Source organism: Manis javanica, chromosome 3 (assembly GCF_040802235.1).
Source record: "Manis javanica isolate MJ-LG chromosome 3, MJ_LKY, whole genome shotgun sequence".
Taxonomy (NCBI): Eukaryota; Metazoa; Chordata; class Mammalia; order Pholidota; family Manidae; genus Manis; species Manis javanica.
Genome location: NC_133158.1, coordinates 92,813,149 through 92,824,214, shown reverse-complemented (window position 1 = coordinate 92,824,214; position 11,066 = coordinate 92,813,149). Strand labels below are relative to the sequence as shown.

Below are 11,066 nucleotides of genomic sequence, written 5' to 3'. Positions count from 1 at the left end.
TATGTTGCCAGAAGAAACTGGATGTCTTCTTGCTCTGGGACAGAAGACAAAGAGTAAAGGGGAAAATTATGGAATGAGACTTCTTTCAAAAATAAGTACTTCCATAAGTTACCTAATTTAACTCTTTGATATCCTCATACTGCAGTAATAGTGTCTTGTTTTGTCTGTTCAGCATTCATTTTCCCTTTTTCTGGCAATTAACTGTTTTTCTTTGCAAAGTAATTCAGGTAAATGGGGTGCTAATTCATCCTGCTCTGAGGGATGGTAAGTAGCCTTTACCCAGTCAAACAGATTTACAGGGAGTGGCTCAAAGACAGGCATGTGACCCTACCTGAGCCAGGGAGTTAAGACTAAGATTTTTCAAAAATCATTGGAAAGAGAACCAAATTGGTAAGCCAACAGCAGCCAAGGGCCTCTCTTTGGGGAGAGCCCACCTGAAAATGAAGCCAGTACAGAAAATAAAAGACTTAAGAGGTGGATAGAAGGGTGGCTGGGAAGAGGGACAGGTGGGGAACAGGAGGCACTGATGAAGTACTCATGATATCTTTTAGATGTAGCTCTTCATGAAGCTGGCTTTCTTACTTTTGGATTTTTCTGTCATACAAACTAATCATAGTCCCTTTTCTATTTATTATTATCATTATTGAAAGCAAGTTTATAATTGGGATCCTCTTACTTGAAGTTTAAAAATTTGTATTTGTAGAAATCGATACTTGCAGGTGGGGAAAAGAGTAAATTTTTGAATTGAGTGGAAGTGGAAACTGAGAAAGCTCAAATGTGTCTGCCTTGGAGAGCTTAGTGACATCACCTATTATGTAATCAAGTAACTGGTTAAATTACCTCTTGCTCTATTTCAGTAGTCAGGTGATGTGTCCACCATAGCAGGTATGTTAGGTTGCTAAGTATAAAAATGCCAGGAAGACAGCTAAATCTTTTATCGTATGTCCTTACAGAAAAATTAGGCATATGGCCAAACGTGGTCCATCTGAAAGCAGCAATGAAGAGGAAAAAACAGCGGCTTTTTTTTTCATTTCTTTATTTATTTGTTGCTATGAAACTACAGCAGTCGACACAGGGTATTATTGGTAGAATGACAGACAGATTAATGGAAGCCAAAAGAAAATCTAGAAATAGACTCTGATTTTCCATGAGGCACGTCCAAGCAATTCAATGGGGAATGGAAAGTCTCATCAGTGATGCTCTGGAAAAATGGAATACAAGTATGAAAAAAATATTAACTTTAACCACTATCTCACAATAATAAAAAAAGTAGTTTGAGATGATAAAACATTAAACCAAAAGTATAGAATTTCTAGAAGTAAACATAGACAAATACTTCTGAGAACCACAGGTAGATAAATATTTCTGAGAAAAGACCAAAAAGAAAAAAAAAAGACTAACAAAAAAGAAAAAAAAAACTGCATACACTGGACTTGATCTATATTAAAAATTGCTCATCAAATTCACCATAGGAAAGTGAAAAGGCTAGAACAACATTTGTAATACATATATGTAAAAAAGGACTTCAATCCAGAATATCTAAACTCATACAAGTCAATAAAATAAAAACAACAAAATTAAAAATTGGCATAAAATAACAAAAGACACTTCACAAAAGAACAAATTCAAGTGGTAATAAACACATGGAAAGATACTCTATATCATTAGTTATCAGGAAAATGTCAATTAAAACTTCAATGAGATACCACATCATATCAATTAGAGACAAATGGAAGGAACTGATAATACCAAGTGTTGCCAAGAAGCACAGCAACTGAAACACTTATAGATTACTGGTGAGAGGGTAAAATCCTAAAATCACATTGGAAATAGGTTTAGAAATGTGTTTATATTTTCTGTAATGCTAAACATTAAGTTAGCTATGTTAAGGCAATTCCTCCTCTAGATATTTACCAAAGAGAAATGTAAAAAGTATTATTACACACAAAAACTCATACATGAAAGTTTATAGCAGCTTCATTCAACTGTATTCCCAAACTGGAAACAATTCTAGAGTAGAGACCCTTAGCAGGATTACAGAAAAACAATTTGTGGTGTAGTCCTGTACTGAAATACCATTCAGTAACAAAAAGAAGCCACTATCGATACATGCCACACAATGAATGGCTGTCATAAATATTGTGTTGAAGAAAATAACTCAGACACAAAAGATTACATACTGATGTTTCCATTTCCTTGAAGTTAAGGAACAGATTGTTATGAAGTATCCCTTTCATAGCACCTAGCTTAACCCTAACCCTGTCCCTAACAATATCACTTCCACTTCAGGCTCAATTATATCCAAAGGCTTTCTTCTGCCTTCCTAAATTAAAATGTCCCATCCATACCAATTTTACTCACCCTCTGGTTGTCTAACCCCAGATAGGGAAAGGAAGCAGAAAAATTTGGTTGATATACTCCATTTGACTAGGAGTGCAGAAGATGGGTGGCAATGGAGAGCTTTCACCCTGCTCTGAATAGACATGAATTTCTGCGGACACCAAGCAGTAAACACACTTTTACTATATCTGACCTAGATGAATTGGCAAGAAGGGAAGACTATGAAAGTATTAACCTATGGTGGTAAAATCAGAGCAGTGGTTGCCTTCTCAGGTAAGGGTTAGTTTGAAGAGTAATGGAAATAACTTCCTAAGATGATAGAAATGTTCTTGACCTTGACTGGAGTGTTGAGTATATGGTGTACATAGTTTCAAAGCTCATTGAATTATATACCTAAGATCTTTCATTTCCTTATTTCTAAGTTTTTCTTCAGTGAAAAAATGAAAATTGATGTGCTTGCCAATATTTATTATAGTGTGGAAAAACCAAAAAAACCTTATGGTCTTGGGCTACTGTTTGTGGTTAGTAATCTATGAGGCCTGAAAATCAAGTAATTGGGTTTTATAGGATTGGAAAATCTGAATTCTGTGATGGTCCTGTCAGGAAGCAGGATATAAGACTGAAACCAAGCAAACCTGAGCTGGAGTCCTCCTGACCATTCCTGTTTCCTTCCTGCTGCAGAAGTTGGTGGAGTGCCACATCCACATTTCTGATGGAAATGGGTTTGACCTAAAATTTTTACTCAGTACACTGGCTAATAAAGTAAGTGGGCAGAACAGAAATATTTTCAGGCACAGAAGAACTCACAACATAATTCTGATGAGTCCTTTTCTAGGAAGTTCTTGGAGGATGTGCATCAAGCAAACAAAGATGAGGAGATAAAAAAGCATCACGTTTAGGAATAGGAGATCCCACACTGGATCAAGGAAATGATACAAGGAAGGCTCAGAATGGTCATTGTGTACCAGTGCAGATGGTGTCTGGCCCCATGGAGCAGGGTGGAGGAGTGCAGAGGAGGATTCTTCAAAAGCAAAGGATTGTGTGTGTGTGTATGTGTGTGTAGGAAGTTTGAGTCACAAGACATCACCAGTACATTACTCAATATAGGCCACTGTGCAGGTTGGAGATTACCACAGACTCCTCAAGGAAACCTCTACCATGGTCCCCAGAGAGCCAGCTTATTACCACCTGCCACACAGGAGACACAAGTGGCTGAATTACAAAAGCAACAATAACATGAGACCTCTGTCACTTTTGCCCTAAGCACTTCACCCTTCTCATCGTCTCCTGCCATGAGGAACCAGGAAGCATGGTGTTGGTGGTGCAATGGGTGGGGGGTGGGCAAGTGGCATCAGGACGAGAGAAAGAGTGAATGAACAGGCCCTCTAACTTCCTCCCTGCAAGTCTCCAAGCCTCACCCAGGACAGTCTAAGCTTGAGGAAGGAGGGAAACTGAGTTAGAAAAGACATAGAAGGTTTAAACTGAAGTGATCTGGACATGGTAGTTGAAAATAGTCAATTAACTTTTTCTCATAAATGAAAGTAATTGGAAGGTGATGAGGGTAGGTGAGCTGACAGAGCAGGTTTAAACACAGTGATGCAAGAAAATGTTCCCCATGTTTTTACCCCATTAATTTCAGACTCCTCAATAATCTACTTATAATATCTGCTACCTGCCTGCTATGATGATTGAAGACTAAGCTTTCCATTTTCTGTTAGCACTACCCACCTACATTCCATTCTTAGTCACCAAATGAAGTTACACCATAGTATTCGATTCAGTGTGTTTACTGTTTACATCCTTGTGAGTATGTAAATACTGTTCAATTGTGGCTCTACATAGACTACTATGATCATATTTCTTAATGCTGCAAACTTTGCATTTTCCCTGAGTTATATCTTGCTTTGGCTTTTCAAAACTCAACTGAGAAGTCAACAATTATGTTTTTCGCACAAGAGATCCTTAATAATAATCTTCGAAAATGTGTATATATTGACTAAAATACTAGGTTTGCATTAAAAGTTACTTCTGTTTATTTGTATTGCTTGTCGGACTGCTTGTTTTTAAAGTGCTGCATATTCTGAGGATACTATGATTCAATCCTAGCATTTTGACTATTCTTTGTTTATGCTTAACTTCTGGCCATCTGTGTTGGTTTATTGAATGAAATAGAGTGAGTTTTCTTACATAGACTACACCTGCATTTAACTGTTTCTCTAGCAACCTATTTTCTGTGGCCCTAAAAACAGAGATGGAAAGATAGATATAAATAAATACTCATACAAAATGATAAGCATATAAATATTTCATATATATGTAATATGGCTCATAAAATTGAGACAAGTTACTTCATAGTATTTTCATAAGCATTTGCAGAAATAATTTATATAAAGAATAGTTCCTGTTAAGTAAGTGTTCAATAAATATTATTGTCAGAATAATACAGAATTATTCTTCCATACCATAGCATATTAAGAAATATTGACACTTTCCAATTATTTAAAAAGTAGAGGGTATAGTATTAAGGTTTGGAAGACCTAATTTTTAATCCTGGCTTCTGCAACCAGTTAACTTTGTGACTTTTGTTAAAATGTTTCACCTTTATGGGCCACAATTCATCATCTATAAAATTAAAAGTCTGACATACACTTTCTCTTAAGTCTACTTCAGCTTTCAACACCCATAATTTTCTTAGCTTTCCAACCAGAGAAGATTTTTAAAACTGAAAAAAAAAAACTAATGGGGAAATTTGGAGGCATAAAGTTAAGGAAATTCATTTTCCCATAGCCATTCATGTAATAATAGACTTGCGTAGAAGTTCGGCAGTAGTTTGGAATTGTTACATTTAACAAGTACTTAATGAACACTTACCATGAGCAGGCTCCTTTGAAGCATTGGGCTCAGGGCTAGTACACAAGGGCATTTCTGCAAGTTTAGGGACCATAGGGAAAATAAAATTCTATATTTATTAATAGCATATCTTTAAAGCTATAGTTATGGCACCTTATCTGTATGGCTATAGTACTTTCAACGTAGTTAGAGGACCTAAGTGCTAAATTCTAGAATGTGTTTTTCTCCATTGTAACATCTGGATCCAGGTCCATCTGTCAATGGCTGATTCTGCAGAAGATGAAAAACCACTTTTGGAACTCTGAGAGCTCCTGTTTCATGGCTTATTTCCAACAGATGTCCTCCCCCTTGTGAATTCCCCTTTACTCAGCTGTGTGCTTTGCACTAACCGAGTCTCTTGGTCACTTAATGCACCTGTGGAAAGCTATGTAGCCCTGAAGGTGGGAGCACATCTGGATTGGGATTGTACAGACACCAAGTACTTCACTGCAGCTTGCACACTCGGCTTCAAAGTTGCCTGCAAAGGACCTGATGGTGTGACAGATTCATTATGATGACATTCTGATCACAGAACCATGGGACTGACATTAAGGAAGTAGGATGGATCTAAGCTGTCACTATTAAAAACACTTTATAACTGGCCATGCAAAAAATTTACCTGGGATAAAGAACGTGTTCAAGTGAAGAGTCTGAAATATTCAGGAGTAAATTTGCTCCCTTTGGAATTATACTACACCTGCAATCAGGATTCTGATTAGGACCAACTTCAAATTCCCATTCTTAGGAAGGTCTCATTAACATCACCAACTGTGGACCAAAAGTAAAATAACACATGTTTATTTCATATGGCAAATGATTTCATCTGGTAAATTCTGTATTCTCACACAGCTTCACAATAAATACAAAGCTAAATAAAAATGGAAATTATTTTGCAAGCTTTCCTACAACTTTAGAAAAATGAAAGAAAGATACTTTGGGACTTATTTTCGAGATACGGATTCTTGAAATTCTTTATTCTTTTATCAGCTCTACTGCCCAATGGGAAATCTGTACAACAAGAATCATATGTCTTTAATAATGAAGCAAAGTACTGTAGCTCAAATATTTCGAGCAGCTAAGAAACCCAATTGTGTGTAGGAAATGCCAGAAGAGTTTGTTTTACTAGGGCTATAAATTCAGCAACATTCAAGGGTTTAGGCTCATTTCAATCAAAGGCAGAAAGGCAAAAATGATGAAAACGTTTTAAAGGATAATCCATATGGACTGAATCTGAGTGAAATTTCCTTTGAAGGAAATACTTTCCTTATATACCACAGACTTCTAGAATCCTCCCCTTGCTATTATTTTTGTTTAGAGGCGCAAACTTCATAGGACTTCTCAAAACAATCAAAGTTTCATGCTTCTTGAAAAAGGAAAAAGAAAATAGATTTATTTTTAAAATTTCTGGTAAAATTTATTTTTAAAACTGATAAAATTTCTCCAAGTGAATGTTGTCGCTACGATCCAATTTACAAATCTGCATTTCAATAAACTGCAAAACTAGAGTTAGCAAATTAGATATTAAAATTTTGCTTCTAATGACACTTCATGACACAGACAACATTATATGCCTCAGCTGCAACAAGGATAATGACTAAAGGCTGTTATTAAACAAAGTAGATACATTATAGATAACTATAAAAATAATTGTATTTAAAGCATTTAAATTAACTTAAAATGCAAAAAAACCCTGCATTTTAGGCATCATTTCCATATGTGTTTTCTTGGAGTTTCAAATTGATATTATATTAAATACTATCCATTGAGATTTAAACTCAATCCAAAGATGTTAATTCAAAGGACTGTAGATTGAAAGAATACTTAGTCAATAGTTTGTTTTTCTTTCAAAGTTATCCATTCAGCTTTAAAATGTAACTCTAGTGAAAGAAGAAAAGACCAGGTTCTCTTATATGTTTTTGTATGGGAGACCAGGTACTACAAAAAAGTGGTATTGGTAACAGACCAGTTCAGTCCTTAGCTTGCAACAGCTAAGAAGCCCCACTGAAATTTTATGTGCACTCGATAAATTAAAGGATAATATGATACCTTGACTAATGTGCTTTCTAGCTTAAGACTCATCACAGATCTACGATTTACATGTCACTTGGCAACAAGCCTACTTCAGAGCAAAATTCAAATTAACTCAATGTAAATATTACTCTAAACAACTCCTTTAATTTTGAGATTTAACAGCAAAATTCCTTTCACACATAAGAAATCCTTTATTCTCTAATTAACAAATGAAAAGATTGTTTTTCCTGAGTCTCTCTGTCCTGAAATATTTGGACAGCCCAAATGGAATAACTCAATGCCCTTGTTCCAGAATTTGGTATACTAGAAAAACCCCTTACTAAAAACTCTTGACTACCTTTTTTTATACACAGTTATAAAAAAGCATTCCTATTTGAATTTCTAATCTAGAACAGCTTGAAAGCAAAAAATTAGAAGGGGACATGACCATATGGGAAGGACATCAGAAAGTAGCAAGAATGACAGCTGATGGCCTTACAGAGGGGCAGAGATCTGTGACTGACACAGAATAACTGTAAGGCATAAACACAACAAACTGACCCAATAATTTAAAGGGCATAGCATTTTAAAGCAAATGATTCTTCAAACACTTATTTTACTATACATTATAGAACTGAGAAGCACAATGATGACTCCAAGTCATCAAGAAAACATTAATTTATGTACCCTGCCCCAATAAGGCAGGAAGGATGGAACACATCATATGAATATTCCCACAAAAATACTGAGTTTATAAAAACCTGAGAGGAGAAGCAAGCATGAGCACTCCAGGTAGGCCCTTTGTGGAGTATCTCATGCCCAGGGACGTCAGCCCTCTGAGGCCTGTGTGAACACCAGAATATAAGATACTTAGTAGGACTGCCAGACATTGACTGATAGCCCAGGTAATGAAAGGTAAATAGAATCATTTATTTTTAACCTTAAAAGTATCCTACTGCTACACACTCTTCATAATTATAATATGTAATGTCTCCAAAATATTTGGTGGATACAGATTTCTACTCCTCTTTGATCATTTATTTTGTTTGTAATGATGTTGTAATGAAAGCTACACATCTCAGGGTGTTTTGTAATATAAGTAACAGAAGAAAAGATCATAAATAAATCTGAGGGACACATACTTGTTCCGATAGCTGGATACCCAGAGGTAGATCAAACTTTCATTCTCTTAATGCAATGGTGCTGGTTTCGTGTCTCTGCACTTCCACAGTGGTGCCCTTCCAGGGCCACTGGCGAAATCACAGGGACAACTTCCTGCATGGTCGCGAAATGCCTCCAGCAGCAGTCTTCACATGTCCACAAATCAAGATGTGTGGCTAAGCACAGAATGTTTTCCTCTTTCTTGATTTCTCCTTCGTAATGACACAGAACACCTCTTTTCTGTCTTCCCTTGGAGAACTTCCTCCCGTTTCACACCATGAATTATATTACTCCTGGTTCCTGAGCCCCTTGGCCAGCAGAAGCCCAAGCACTGACTGGCTTCAGCCTGGGTCATTGAGCAATTCAGCAAAGGGATTTCCCTAAAATAATCACCTGATTACAAGGAGTAAGCACCTATATGAAAACTGGGTTAATAAAAGATGAGGGAAAAATGGAATAACAGGTTTTGACAAACACTGACAGACACATTTAAAAGGGATGTGGTATTGCCTCGCCAGTAGGTTTCAGCCCCGGGCAAGTTCACTCTTGATTCTGTGAGACTGAAAAATGACAGTGGAATGTTCTTGGGGTGAAAGAGTTATACGCAACTTTGTTTCCACGGTGGAAGGTCAGTCACTAGAATCTCGTTCACTCAGAGCGAGTCTGCATGCAGCAAGCTGGTCTCTGCCTTTGGGCCTCTCTGGCCCAGCAGCCGTCTCAGTCTCTGTCTTTGGCACTGCCACCACTCCAGCCTCTGCTCTTCTGCAGCCGTGCATCCAGAACACTGGGCAAGTGCCTAATATAGAGTCAATAACAACATATTGCCCACACGTGTGCAGTGGGCCAGCCGACCAGGGCCAGGTGAGAATCCTGGCCAGAGGAAGTTAACATTTTTTCTAAAGGTATGTATAGATCTTTCTTTCCTTTGAATTCCTTCTTTAGTACACTATGTCACACATAATAAAACTATTTGATTTAATAATTTAAACTTTTGTTGGTCACAGTGACTGGAAGCCATTTGAATTAGTTTAAGCAAAGGAAAAAATATGTTGGAGTATGTCAGATGCATTTATGCTTGTGTTTCAAGGATCGTACACTACTACTTTCCTTGGGGAAGTGCTTTGAAGGGAGCGGGTGTATTTGTGTTTACTTGCTTGTGCCTTCCTTGCTATGACTTTTGGAAAGTGAGCAACAGTCTTCAGGGTCAAGCAAACCTGAATTCAAAAATCAGCTTCTCCTGCTTACTAACCATATAATTTTTGGACACTTATTTGAGCTTCAGTCATCTCTGTTACAAAAACGGGCATATTAATGTCTAGCCAGTGTTCAGTTAAAAACCCAGAATTTAATAATATCTTTTCCTTGTTTCCGGAAAGGTAAAGATCTCTTCTATTCCTAATTTAACTACAAATTGCTTTAGCTAGGGAATTCACATTACCCACTTATCTGTACATTATTATCTTAATTTCGAATTAAGAAATTTAAAATTCCTTTTAAAATCTAATTTTGGTGATCAGTTTAGGATCTTCAGATTTATAAATATTGTTATACTGTAACCAAATTAACTGTGAATAATTTGTATCTATGCAAAAAGAAGAGTGCTTATTTTAAAATTTTTTACTTAGAGAATAAATAAATCTTTCTCTATGGAGTTTTTAACTTCTTGATAATATTCAATTGTTCTTTGAACCATTCACGAAGCTGCCTTTGGTGTTATTAAACCAACTCCAAGGTGACAAGCTGCATGAGGCTTTGGTATTTCTGAGAAAAACATCTCCCATCTTTATGTATTCTCTGCTACTTTTGGTAACACTTTGTTGCAATAAATTTGTATCTTTGGGGATTTAAGGGTTCATTTAGAAAAATGAAAATCTACCTGTATGAGATCACTGGCTTTGTGATGTTACCAATGATATATTCAGGATGTACACAATCATGTAAATTTCATGTGTTCATGAACTTTTGTGGCAAAATCATAAATCTGTATGATTTATTAGTATTTTTATATACATAGCTATTTTTTTGTAGATTTTTCCAAGTTAATTTGCAAGCTAGGAAATATTCTTGAAGTTTGAATTATTTTCAAGGATTTAATGAATCATTTCAGCAAGTTCACTTTAACTCAAAGAGAATACTTTATTCCTTAGCCTTAAAATTTAAATTTATATGTATGCTCACTTCAGGAAAGCACCTTAATTATTTAAGCCTTTCCGTAACATATGCAAACACAAAACAATAGTTTTTTGAAGGCCAAAATATTTTTACCTCAGAAGAGACTAGAAAAAAATGGATAAGAGTGGAACACTGCTGTTTTTCATTTCCTTACATGCATTTGTCAGCTAAAGGTTACTTTTCAGGTCAAGAAAACTTATATGCTAATCCCTTCTGATGAGAGAACCAAGGAATCATGTTGGGACTGTAGTTTTCTTGAGTAAAAGAATATTATAATACTCAGAATGGTAGAAACGTTTGTAAATATGATGTTACATTTAATTTATAGCTACTTTCTTCTCTTTATATTTTGGTTGGGTATAAACATGACTAATCCACAATTATACACCTATACACATGACCTGACAGGCTTTTGCTTTGTTGGTATCTTTGAAAGTTTGCAAAGGAGTTGAGGATGCAAGTATGTCACTAAGTGTTCCTTGTGAAGGCAAAAC

The 11,066-nt window shown here is 36.1% G+C and overlaps 1 long non-coding RNA gene across 1 annotated transcript; it reads right to left on the bottom strand.

Annotated features, from left to right (window-relative positions):
• Positions 1-1,055: 1,055 nt before the first annotated feature.
• On the bottom strand, positions 1,056-8,719 carry LOC140848178 (uncharacterized). Its single transcript, XR_012128730.1, has 5 exons — positions 8,382-8,719; positions 6,163-6,237; positions 5,849-5,997; positions 5,212-5,265; positions 1,056-1,201 (listed from the first exon to the last, which is right to left on the bottom strand). It is a non-coding gene; the product is annotated as an uncharacterized lncRNA (long non-coding RNA).
• Between the last annotated feature and the right edge of the window lie 2,347 nt (positions 8,720-11,066).